Source organism: Patagioenas fasciata, chromosome 17 (assembly GCF_037038585.1).
Source record: "Patagioenas fasciata isolate bPatFas1 chromosome 17, bPatFas1.hap1, whole genome shotgun sequence".
In the NCBI taxonomy this organism is placed as follows: domain Eukaryota; kingdom Metazoa; phylum Chordata; class Aves; order Columbiformes; family Columbidae; genus Patagioenas; species Patagioenas fasciata.
In genome coordinates, this window is record NC_092536.1 from 10,908,447 (window position 1) to 10,921,674 (window position 13,228).

The following is a 13,228-nucleotide window of genomic DNA, read 5'->3' on the forward strand; positions in this document are numbered from 1 at the left end:
CCGGGGCACTCGAGTGTTAGGGTTGTCCCCACTGGGCAATGTTGCATGATTAATAACAACCCCAGGTTAATGGGGTTTTAATGTTCCTCCAGCAGTGGAAAGAGGGGGTGGTATCCTCAGCTCCGAGCTGGCATGGTGCAGAGCAGGGGCTCTCATCTTTGTTTTGGGGAGGAATTGAGGTGTATTGGTGCTGTATGTGTCTGTGGACAACCGTGGTGTGTGTGGGTTGAACAACACAGAGGCAGGTGTGCTCCGAGCTTGGGAATCATACTTGAGTGATCGTAGCATGGTGCATGATGGACACAAGCATTAAATACGGGTGTTTCAAAAAGATGGACCCAATGTGAAATCACTATCTCTTTGAAATTGGGCCCATCTTCTGGAAACACTCTGTACTGTCCCCAGTGATATTACAGGGGGTTGTGCAGAGCTGGGGGTGCGAGCATGGCCCAGGTTCTGCATCAGGCTGCTCAGTGCAAGGAGTAGCACGATCCATCCTTGTGCCATTTCCAGCAACCTGCAGTGTGGGTTTAGCTAGAAAAAGGCTTTTCTTTCCTCTCCCCAAGGATGGGAAGGGGCCCAGGCTGCACATGGAGAGGTCAGTGTTCTGTCCCTCCTTGCCCTTGGGTCCTGGTCACAGGCTGCATTGTGGTCCCCACTCCTGTGAGCAGTCCTGCAGAAATCTGCTTGCAGGGGACAGGCCTAAAAAAATACTCCCCCTCCACTCCGCAATCCTTTCTTTGCCACATGAAAGAAAAGCCGTCTGCCTGTTAATTACATGAACCTTCTCATGGGCAATTGAGCTGGCTGTGTGTGTGTTCCTGCTGCCTGCAAGTTCTTGTCTGATTCATGCTCACAGGTGACTGAAATGAAGCCAAATCTTGCAACAAAACAGGATGCTGCTGGCTGTGTCCAGCTGCATCCAGGCATTATCCACCTGATGAGGCACCATCGCCTTCTTCGGGAGCAGGAACAGTGACCACCTCCATCCCAAACTCAGTTTTTGAGTCTTTGATGGCTTGTCCCCATGGCCAAGATGTGACAAAGCCCCACAGGGGTGGGCATCCCTTTACATGTTACCTTCCCAAGGAAGGTCCTTCAGGCTTGGGCAGAGCAACTGGCTCCTTTCCTGGAGCATGGTCCAGGTGAGGATGTACCCTCTTCCCCTTGCTGGAGGGGGAGGAGACCGGTGTTTTGGGGAGGGGGTGGGTTATAAGGTCAAGGGGGGCTGGGTGTGGGGATGTGCATTGCTCCTTCATGTGTACTGGGTGTACAGGTGGAGCCTGACAATGAGCCACCGTGCTGGCTGGGGACTGTCCTCTGGCCACAATGCCAGCCCATGGCCAGCCTGGGACACTAGTACCCATCGCTATCCTCTGTCTTGTGTGCACAGAGGAGGTGCTGGTAGCCTAGGGAGATGCTGGTCCCCGCCTCTGTGTTGTTTGCAGCTGACATGCTCCCCAAAGACCCTTCTCTCCCTCCGGAGTTGGCAGGAGGTGTTGGCCAACAGGGCTCACCAAGTCTTCTTATATTTTCCATATAGATAAGAGCACAGGTTACCTCTGTGCATGTATCCTGGCACAGTTTTGGTCCATGCCAATCAGTACCCTCCCAGTCAGTGTCTGGGACCAGATGAGAGTCTGGGTACAGGACACATGAGGGGACATGCCATAGACATCCATGGCTCTGCAGCTCCTCTCCTTCCAGCCAGATTCACTCCAATCTTTTCAACACTGAGTTTCCAGGCTGTAATTTCCAGTGCTCATTGCTATTCATCAGTGTATCTGAATATTGTAATCCTTGGGGAGGGGGGGCTGGAGAACAGCATGCCCCCCTTCCCCTTTCCCGGCCACCTTCTCTTGCTTATCTGCTGAAACCAGGGCCAAACTGTTCCCGGGCTCAGCGGGTGAGACAAATCGTAGAAGCAGCTTAAAGCAAGACCAGCATCTCCCACCTTGTGCTTGGAGGGGGCTGGGGAAGAAGAAGAGGGGGGAGTGAGAGAAGCAGCTTGTAATTACAGAGTAAGAGGCAGCGATAAAATGATAATGGAAGAGTTCTGACCCGGCTGAGCCAGTTCTGCAAAGCTGTGAAATAAATTTAGCAGAAGACTGAGGGCACGGGGCTCCTGTGCTGGGTTACAGCTGAAATGCTGGTTTCACAAACAAGACATAAATTGGATTGCAAACATCTAATTAACCTCTTTACTTTTTTTGTTTTGTTTTGGTTTGGTTTTTTTGTTGTTGGGAAAGGTGACAGATTCGAGCCAAAGCCAGTACAGCAGCTTGGGTTCCCCTTGCAGGAGAGGGTCCAGAGGAAAGACAAGGAAAGTGATTTGGTACTTTCATCTGCTGGCTCATTCTTTGCTGTCCAGATACCAGGGAGTGGAGAATTTCAAGCTCTTCCAGCCCCTCTGCGTTGCAGTGGAAACTGTCCATGATGTCTGTGATGACCTCACCGTGGGAGGAGAAGGTGCTGATGGGGCTTCTCCCCATGTTTCTTTGTTCTTTTTTGTTGGGGAGTTTCCCACTTTCCAGGAGGATGGGGATCTCCTGTGGCCTTCCCAGCCAGGCTGGCTCTGCCAGCACTTCTGGACTTGACCCAACCTCTTTGGAGAGCAGAGTAAGAGCAGGAAAAACACTCTCTGCTCTCTTCCCAAAGCTCCAAGGGTTGCTGTTTATCTTGCTGAAGGGTAAATGTTCCACATGGGTTTCAGAAGCCACAGAGCTCTGTGACCCCTCCCTCCCCACAACTCCCTCCCCATCCCCTCACTGCCTCCTGCCTCCCCCTTGCCCCAACCTCTTCTCTTTTTCACCCCACCTTCCCCCAGGGGCATCCAGCCAGTGCAAATGGTCCCTTGGCAGCAATGATGAAGATGGATGTCTGATTGATTCTCTCTCCTCTGTGCAACCCCCTCTCCAGCCCCCCCCCCTTTTTCCCTCTCCCCCCCCTCCTTTCCATGCCCTTCTGGCAGAAAATTAAAAGGCTATTTGTTAAAGGGTGAAAGCCCTCAGGTGCAGCCCCCGGCTGGACAATTTGTCTCCATGAAAAGGATGCTATTATGAGAGCGGCTGGATCCAGGAGGAGGGGGGGAGAATTTGCCAGGAAGAGAAGGGGAGAGGTGGGGAGGGGGAAGGAGGCATCTCCCGGGGACAATGAGGTTGGGCTGGGAGGGGGGACGGGAGATTGTTGGGGCTTGCCGGCTGGGCTGGGGAGCACGGAGGGGAGGGAGAGCCATGTGCTGGAGGGAGGGAAGCCAATCCTCTCGTTATGAGGCCTGCCGCGGAGCAGAAGTGCCGTGTCCTGCCAAATCCTCTCCGGCGTCTCTGCGAGTCACTGGCTTCAAAGGGAACAAATGCTCGGGCCGGCCGGGTGCCCCGCTGAGCAGTGGTACCCTGGCAGCCCCCTGATGCTTGGGCAGGGGGGCAGAGCCATGCTGCTGCCTGGCCCTGGTGTCCCCAGGGCTGGCCATTCTCTTCCTCTGCTCCAGAGAGGAGGAAGAAGAAGAAGAAATGTACTGATATGCCTGTTCTTGTCTATTGAATCCATCAGCCAAGTGTCTGCCTGCACAGCCCATGGTACCCACCCCCCCCACCCATCCATCCCTCTCTGTATCTGTTTGATATTCCCCCCACACAGCACTTTATCCTTCTATTTATCTTCTCTCTACCATCTAACACCCATTTGTCCATCCACTCTTCTATTTGTCTCTCTGATTTTAGGGCTTAAAGCGAACACCCAGTTGTGTGTGGTCCCTGAGGATCTGCAGTACTAAACTAGAGGAAGGTCCCCAAAGGAGCTCGTGGAGCCTCCAGCCCTTTCCCTCTCCAAAACACAGCAAAAACTCTTCAAGAGTTAGGCTCAGTCAGTGAAAAGCCACTGCTGTGAGGAAACTTCTGCAGGAGTGAGGTGTCCTTATCCAGGTTTGAGGTTGGCTTTGGAGTGGAAGAGGCTGAAAATCACTGAGTTCCTGAGAGGGACCAGAGCAGGACTGAGACAGTTTTTCACCATCGACCCCTCGTAGCAGCAAACAGCTCTGTGCAGCTCCTCAAAGCAACAGCACTGGAAAAGTGACTGGGCAGAGTGTCCTGCGGAAGCTGGGGGATGTGTTGGTTGTGCTGCTGTGCCCAGCAGGATCTGGCCATCCCAAGGGTGAGGCTGGTCACACACGCTTTGTGTCCAGGGAGGTTCTACCCGTTGCTCTTCTACTCTGCTGGTTACATGGAAGAGAAAAAAGAAGGGAAGCAAACAGTCACTTCACTTGGGAGTAAGCAGAAAAACACTCATGAAGGGCAAGAAACAGCCCAGTCTGGGATAAAAGTGGCTCTGCTGGAGCAACGTTTCCACATGGGATGCAGCTTTCCAATGGCTGGATGGGAAGCTAGTGAGATAATGACCATCCAGCGGATCGTGAGGCTGGTCTGGAAAGAAGCATGGGATGGGGAAGATGAGTGCTGTAGGAAGGCACCGTGCCTGGTCCAGGCATCCCACCTGTTGGCAAAGCAGGATTACACTAAGTGGTGGCTCATGCTCAGACCTGCTTGACCTCAAGATGTAGCCAGGGCTCACAAAGCAGCTCTGAATTACTTGCATTATTCCCATCAGAGCTGGGCCTGGCTTAGAAATCCCCATTAGAGAGGAAAAAAAAAAGAGTTCTTTTTTTAGTCTTAACTCAGGACAAAGTCAAAATATGTAGTTCTGCACAGGGGAAAGGATCCTTCCCTTTGGATAGGGACTGAAACGGGATGGAGCCACTTTGGCCGCAATCAGGAAAATCAGGTCTTGCTCTGCTCTGGCTTCAGTGATTTATTTTGCCTTTGCTTTTAAAGCCCATTGACTGCATCCAGGATCCTGGATACACATGGATGGACACACTAAGGTACTCGGACTCCTGTGGGACACACCAGCTTTGCAAGGCTGGAGCTGGTTTCGGCCTTTCACAAGCTTTGGTGGGCAGAGCCCCCCTGGCCAGCCCCAGCTGCTGGGGTGATGATTTTAAGGTCTTTTTCTATCTCGGAAAGGAATAAGGCAGTGGTTCAGAAGAGCTGATGGAGGGTGGGCAGCCCTTCTGCTGCTCTGGGGTCTCAGACCACCTCTATGAGTTGGGCAGTCCTGGAGCACGAGCAGAAATATGTTCCCAAAATGAGACTAAGCCACCAACCCAGATGTGGGGTCAGATGTGGGATGCCCTGAGGTGTACAGCCCTGCAGCAACCTCTGTTTTGTTGTCTGAATGTGAATCTAGCAAAAGCCTGCAAAAAATGGGTGAAGGGAGGAGAGAAGTGGATATTTGGATTCTCCAGAGATCCTGCCCACCTCTTGTGGGCATCCCTGTTTCGATACCGAAGGTAGCGTGTGTATGTCTGCTCTCACAGCAACTTGCTCCTAAACTCAGCTAAAATAGATTATGGCATCATACTTAATGATTCAGCACTTCTGTTCACCCTGATTTACTGACTGATGCTCAACTTTTCTTTTTATCAGCTGAAGAACTCTTGGCCATCAGGAGCTGTGGGCAGCTGCGAAGGGAGTGAAATAATCATCTTTTGGAGGTAAAAATGGATGAATCGAATGCAGCAGCACCAGCATCCCGACACCAAAGGAAAGGTCAGGATAGGACCTCAGTATGAAAGAGGCTCCTTGTACTTCTGTCACCCAATGATCATAACACAGACTTAAACCACATATATGCCAAGGTCTTTTGTGAATTTATTTTATATTTCTTTGATGGAATCACTAATTATTTTATTTGGGGATGCAAAGTGATGCTTTGATTCTGTCTGAGGTTTGTGTGATGGGTAACCAAGGCCCTGCCTGGCACCCGAGAGCCCCAGACATGGTGAACCAAGAAGGACAGAGCCCCCAGATGAGTTTTCTAAGCCCTGGGGTGCTCCCTATCAGCTTTGCCAGTGGGGGCTCTGTTAGACACCCCACAATTTGCCGGCGAACCCACCCAGGGACAATTCACAGCACAGGCTGCCTCGGGTAGGGGCATCCCTGGCACCCCATACCCTTGGGTGGGATGGAGGGACCCAGTTGTGCACCCAAAGTCCCACCAGCACTGACATCAGCATCTCATTTTTTCCCCATCTAGCTCCAGGTTTTGCCACCCAAACTCAGACAGGGTTGCCCAGAACATGAGAGGAGGACCTCTAATCCAGTCCTAAACCCATTCCACCTGCATTATCCCACCAGCTATGTGCGGTGTGTGGGGTTTTTTCTGTTCATTTCTTTGTTTGTTTTCTTGTTTTTCCCCTAAAAACCAAAGAAACAGCCACCCCTTTGAGCCCAGAGGGAAAAGTTTTTCCTCTCAAGCTTGTGCTGCTGAAGCAGCATTAGAAATATCCGAATTTTATCCCTTCTCCTCACCATGGCTCCTCTAAGCTCTCTTGGCTCTGGGTCTCTTCTCCTGTCTCATTCTCACCAGTGTTGTCCCCTCAGCCCGGCTGCCCTGGATTTAAACAGAGATGTCTGCACAGCCCAGAGCATCCATTTTCTTCCGGCCAGAAGGATGGATGGATGACTTCAGCGAGCTGTGAGGGACCAGCCCCATCACCCTGATGGTCCATGTGGCCGTGACACCAGCCCTGTGCCTGGGCCAGGAGCTGCTCCACGTGCTCTGCAGCAAAAATCCCTGTCCACAGGTGAGTACTGTCTGAACGAGCCCGGGAGGGTGAAAAAAAAACAAAAGAAAAATTAAAAAAAGGAAAAAAAAATGGCCTGAGTCCAAAGACAAGAGCTCTCTGGAGACGGCGCAGAGCTGCGCTGTGATGGTGCCTGAAAACCACGAGGAACGTGAAGCGGAAACCAATGAACCACAGTGAGCACGCTGGAAATGAGGCCTAATTGATGGACAAAAACAGGAGCAGATGGGCAATCCTGCCCACCGCCCCTTTCCAGGGGTCTAATTTGCCACCGAAGCCAGGAGAACGGCCATCCCTGAATAACCTGGTGTCACTGCTGCGGATGAGGGGTGGCCTTGTCCTGGCATGCTGCTGGAGGAGACCCCGGGGGTGTCTGTGGAGGGGGAGCTGGCAGCACCTCACATCCACCGTCCCCGTGGGGTGGTCAGGTGTGTCCCCCATCCCTCCACCTGGCATAGCCACCACTGACACCCAGCAAAGCCCCTTGGGGTGGGGATGCTCTAGTGCTTTGTTCTCGGGGCCAAACTGGGAGGTGAGGCTCAGCGACAGGCAGGTGGTGGGGTTACTGGTAAGTTACTGCATCTCTGTAAGTGAAACTTGTTCTTTGCTGAGATCCTGGAGGTTTGGACTTGTTCTTTGCTGCCATAGAACATGTGAGTCAGGAAGGTCGGTTAAACAAGGCTGTCTGTCCTGCTTCACAGAGCTGGCTAAGACCCTATATGTTTTATTATGAGACCCTATATTTTCCCTTAGGACAGGTAGCAAGCAGATGAAACACAGAAATCCCATCCCATGGTCCAGGCGATGCAGCCCCAGCACCTCTTTGGGGATGCTGAGAGTCTGTGTGAGGTGCGTTTCCTTTGATCCCTGAAAGATGCTGCTGCTCCACCTGCCAGAGAAACCTTAGAAAGTGCAGAATTCCCTACGGCAGCACTTGTGGAGCCGGCGACCAAGCAATGCCCATGGCTCTGACCGCAGCTGTATCCCCCACCGCCCTCGAGCACGGGGCTGCTCTGGAAGCACCAAGCCCCCCCTCCTCCTGCTGTGGCCATGGGGAAGCTTAATGAGTTAATGCTGATTAAGTGCTTTCAGATAATCAGATAAAGATGTCATAAAAGTGCTTTACAGTGATGATGATGATGTGTTTTATGGTGAAGAGAAACTGATGATTCCAAATAAAAATCCAAATTAAACCGGGGGGAAGTACAAAGGTATGTTCAGATCTGGGATGAACTTCACGTTAAGGGTAAAAAACCATTCAAGCATTTGCAACGTTCCCATCTCTCCTCAAACAGTGCCCCGTTTTGACCTCCCCCCTCCTCTCCAAGAGCTTTTCTGTTCAAGACCAAGATTAATTACCTCTCTCGAAGCCCTTTGGGTTTCCCCCATCTGATAACGTGTGAATAAGGCTGACAGGACCTGCTAAGGGTCTCACAGCTTTCTCCACTCTCTCGCCTCTCAGAACAACCTGGCTCCAGTGGCACGTCCGCAGGGTCATCATCGCGTCCCTGCACCTCCTCACTGGTCCCCAGTCTCCTGCCTTGGTCAACGCTTGACTTGTCACTCAATTTCTGGTATTCTCAGAGGAGGAGGCCATGGAGATGCTCTCCATGCTCCAAAGCCTGAATCTGCTCACACCAACGGCACCGACACCGGGTCCAGAGCACGTCAGTGAGATGCTGAATAAACCAGGTAACGTTTTCCGTACTTCAAAAACCGGCTTTGTCCAGGTTGTCAGAGACACTGAAGCTGAGGGACACGTGTCAAGATCTTCAGCAATTAAAAGGGGCACCAGCCTTAATGTGCTCAGCTGAAAGCTCAGGTCCCCAGGTTGTGTGCGGGAAATTGGCTGGTAATTTAGCGGCTGGTGCCAACCGGCTGCATCTGTCCAGCCTTGGATCCCCATTTCTTTCTTGCTCTTTTCCAACCGCTTCTCCTGGCACACGTACAGCCTGGGGAGGAGGCAGAGATTGCTCGGACAACCTGCTCACTCGACATGCTGGCTTGGGTTTATGGTCATGGCTGGGCTGTCCCCCCCACCGAGGGTGACACAGACAGGGCTGTCACCCCCATACCTCTCCCCGTGCTCCCTTGGGAGTGATGGGACCTGGCATGAGGGATTCCCAGATCCCAGCTCATTTTGGGTGGTTTACTGGGAGATGACTTTCATTTTGCTTTTATTCAAACAACTAAACCAATTTTCCTTTTCCTCTTGAGCCAACAGAAATGTTTGGTTAAAAATAAAATACTTCATGCTATTTTTTTAGGGTCTTTTTTTCCTCCTTCATCAAAGCAAACGAAAGATCCAAATTTGTTTCGCTTCAGTTAAAACCATCAAGATAAAATGTTCCAACTTTTCCAGTGTGATATCTTTGTTAGAAACACATTTATTTAGGCAAACTGATTTGCCAAATTTGACCGGAATTTGTAACTTTGAGCTGAATTTCCCAGTTACCCCGAGATGACGTTAGGCAGAATGATGGATTTGTCTAACAATTTTTTCCAGGCTGGAGTCCTCTGGATCTTCAACCCGAAGGATGGGACAATGTCCCAGAGGGATTATGTTCCATCCTACAGACACAGCACTACAGAGTAAGCCAAGGGAGAGGCTGAAGACTTCAGTGAGGTTTACCTCGGAGAAGCTGAAGATAGGTGATCCATGGATGTCTCTCCCATGCTCACCTCCCTATGAGCTGGTGATAAAATCGTTTCCCGATGACATCCGTTGACTCCACATGGCCAAGCCCAGTGCAGTCCTCTGTGACAGTCCAGCAGGTCCAGGTTCCCAGGGGTCACCAAACTTGCTGTGCCAGGGCATTTAGCAGGTGCTCCTGGGACACCTCAGCTTGGTGGAGGTGTCAGGGAGGGACTTCAGGTCTGAGATGGTGAGAAGGGATGCAGATGATGGAAGAGCTCTTCATTGTCATCATCTCCGGGTTCTGCCTCATGCTTGCAAAGCTCTGCTGTGTAAAGTCCCATCACTGCTTTGGGGCTAATGCAAATCCACCTGGAATGGGGAAGGATTTGGGATGTCGGCGCTAGCAGCACCTTGTCATGTCTCCAGGGCTCCGTTGGGAACATTGATGCAGGAGGCAGCAGATTTGGGCTGAGTTTTTGCTGGTCTCATTGGCAGAAAATGTGAAAATTGGCATTGAGAAAAACATCGCTGGGAAGTCACCTGCTTTAAAAATGGCATTGAGGTGCTCCAGGGTGCTGGCAGGAGCATGGACGAAAGAGACTATTTTTCTCCCTGCCCCCCCCCCAAACCTAACTGCTGTGCCCGTCAAACGTCCTTGACCCCTTGGCAGAGGAGGTCAGTCCCTCATCTGTACCACTCACGACAAGCACTGAGTGACGGCTCCCCATGCATCACCCTGGCAGTCACGCTGGAGCTCGCGTGTCATTTCAATTCGTCTTCCTCCGAGCGCTCCCTGTCACCGGCAGCACTGCGGGAGACGTGGGGGGAGATGGGAGGCAGAGTCGGGAGCAGGCAGAGAAAGACAGGCTGCTGACGGGAAGGAGGAGAGAGACGGGGTGAGGGAGGTAGCGCCATCCAGGCTCTGCTGAGAATTTCTTCTTCCTTGCCTGGAAAATCCCGCCAGTCATGTCCCAGAGGCAACTGCTGGCCAGGGTGGGATGGAGGTGTCCATCCCTCGTCCCGAAGCGGGGAGCAGCAGGGCAGCAAGCAGGCAGAGCATCTCAGGAATATCTTTTGCTGTCCCTCCAAACACCATAAAGCTCAGGATTGATTTTCCTTTGAGGCAGTGCAGCCCATCAGCACGGGTTCTGCTCGGTAGGTCAGAGAGCTGTGGCACAGAGGGGGAACCCAACTTTGCACCTTTTATTCTTGATTTGAATTGAGAGTCACAGCTTGATTTCTGCCTCCTGGCATCCAACCACAGCAAATGGGGTGAGAGCGGGGCAGATCCTGGTGAGCCCGTGGTGGCATCAGACCTACCGTGATCCCTGGGAAATGCCCAGGGAGGAACAGCCGGCTCCTGCTTCTCAGATGCTCTTTGTGACCAAGAAGCTAAAGGTACCTGGGGTGCATGAGGAAGAGTGTGGCCAGCAGGTTGAGGGAGGCGATTCTCCTGCTCTGCTCTGGTGAGGCCCCATCTGAAGTTCTGTGTCTAGTTCAGGGCTCCCCAGTTTAAGAAGGACAAGGAATTACTGGAGGGAGTTCAGTGGAGGGACACAAAGATGTTGAGGGGTCTGGAGCATATTTCTGATGAGGAGAGACAGAGAGCTGGGGCTGTTCAGCCTGGAGAAAAGAAGCTGAGAGGCGGTCTTATTAATGCTGATAAATATCTCCAGGGTGAGTGTCAGAGGATGGACCAGATTCTGTTCAGTGGTGCCCAACAACAGGATGAGGGGCAACAGACACAGACTGAAACACAGGAGGGTCCATCTGAACATGAGCAGAAACTTCTTTGCTGGGAGGTGCCAGAGCCTGGCCCAGGCTGCCCAGAGCGGGTGTGGAGTCTCCTTCTCTGAGACATTCAAACCTGCCTGGACCCACTTGTGTGATCTGCTCTGTGACCCTGCGTGAGCAGCTGGGTTGGACTGGATGATCTCCAGAGATCCCTTCAACCCATCCAGTCTGTAATTCTGTGAACAGACAGGACGGGAGGATGTGGTGCTGAGCCACAAGATCCCTGTCCCTCAGGTAAGGACCACTTGTGTGACAAATGGACTCAGTCACCGCCAGCTTTGGTCTTCTCCAAGGGAACTTGGCCGATGTGCCTCCGGGGCCGGGCTGCCTTTGTGCCGCGCTGAGCTTGGCCCCGCGTTTCATCTCCCGCCTGGCTGGGCTGCCTATGTGGGCTGGGGGAACGCTCCTCCTCGGGGTCATGTTTGTTATGTTTCCAGGAAGCCCCTCCAGAAAAAACATCCTTGAAAACACAGAGGTTTCCCTTCTGCCAGCATACAAATGAACCCCAAACAGAGCCCACTTCAAAGCGGCCAGCTAATGAGCCGGGCTCCCCCGCTCCCCGCCCCGGTTTCAGGAGGGCCCTAACGATGCTGCGGTATTACAAAGGCATCAGCTTTGCTTTTTTGAGCCTGTTCAGCGGAAAAAAAACCTAGAAGGCAGAGGGGGCAGGGAGCAGTGGGAAGCAGGGACGCACATGCCAGCACAGCCGGCTCCCTGGTACCTGGACCCATGGGGGGCAGCAGTGCAGGTTGGCACGGGGAGGCTGAGCACAAAATGGGGCTGACACCGCCCTTTGGTGCTTCCTCACAGCTTCAGGGGTGCACACCCCCACCCCTGCATGGGGAGCAAGGTGGTTTGGGGTGATGGGGGTAGGGAAGCAGATGAGGTGAGGGACTGATGCTTGGACCATGCCCTTGCATTGCAGTGGGATTTTATTCCCCTGACCCAGACTTTTCAGCTTTGCTTGGAGGTGCCGCGGTGGAGCCATGGCTTTGGAACAAACCCCATCTCCTTAACCCCCACCTGGGATTCCCCATCCTCCTCTGTCCTCCTGGGATTCAAATCTCAGTTCAACCTAAACCCCCCATAACGTTCCCAGGACCAGCATCGCCCCCCACTTCCCTCCTGGCCCTTGCAGTGGGTACCCCAGGGGAGATGGGGCTGCAAATACCGCCTTGAATCCTCAGCATGAATCATCCAGCAAAAGGCAGTAGCGGCTGTGGGGATCAGTCACGAGAACACAAGAACCACGGTAAGCGTTAGCTGCAAAGTCAAAATGAAGCCAGAAATGCTCTCTTGCTTTGTTCAGAAGTTTTCTTTTGAGCAATGAAAAGCAGTGCTTTTCTGATTCTGATCACCAAAAAGAAAAAAAAAGTTTTCTTTCATTTTATCCACAAATTATTTTTGTCTGGCTGAGAAAGCATTTTCTGCCACAGAAGTGTAAAACAAAACTAAAAATAACTGCTTTCTGCTCATGAGCCATAAATATTCACCGTGCTCTGTGGTTCCCTGTTACAGGACGAAGTTTTTCCCATCCAGCAAGCAGAAAGGACCCTCTCCTCGGGACCAGCTTCCTGCATGCACCCGGGATCCTCACCACCATTGCAGAAAGGTTTGTGGTTCAATCTCTTCATCACAGAGGGTGCCTGCACCCAAGTTAAGTCTTTTTATCAGGGGAACACCCAGCTCCCCGGTGCAAAGCTGACCTGTTATTTTAGGGCTGCCCTACCCCTAGCAAGTCTCATTATCCAGAAGAAAAATAAAATCCTATTTATAAGAACCTTCATGATTTCACCTCCTCCACACAGGAGCGTTTTGGATACTTCCATAGGAGAGAATTGCATGGATAGTTTTTAATCAAGAGATTTCTCTGGACCCCCTCTCCAAGAGTCTTGCATCTCAAGGGCTTTCCTTGCAAACCTGCCCATGCACGCAGCTGGACAAACCGTGGCACAAACCACTGGTGTTGAGAGCTTCACCTCCAAATTTTCCAGTAAGTCTCAACATTTCCCTCTACTCTTTAGCCAGAGGATGCTCCAAAGCCCAGGGCCTCATCTTGCTGTAAATCAGTGCCTGGTGCTCAGCCCTCGGACAGGTGGGTGTCGAGCGGCGGTGCATGCAGAGGAGGAACCTCCTTCCCCTGCACAGCCAGCACC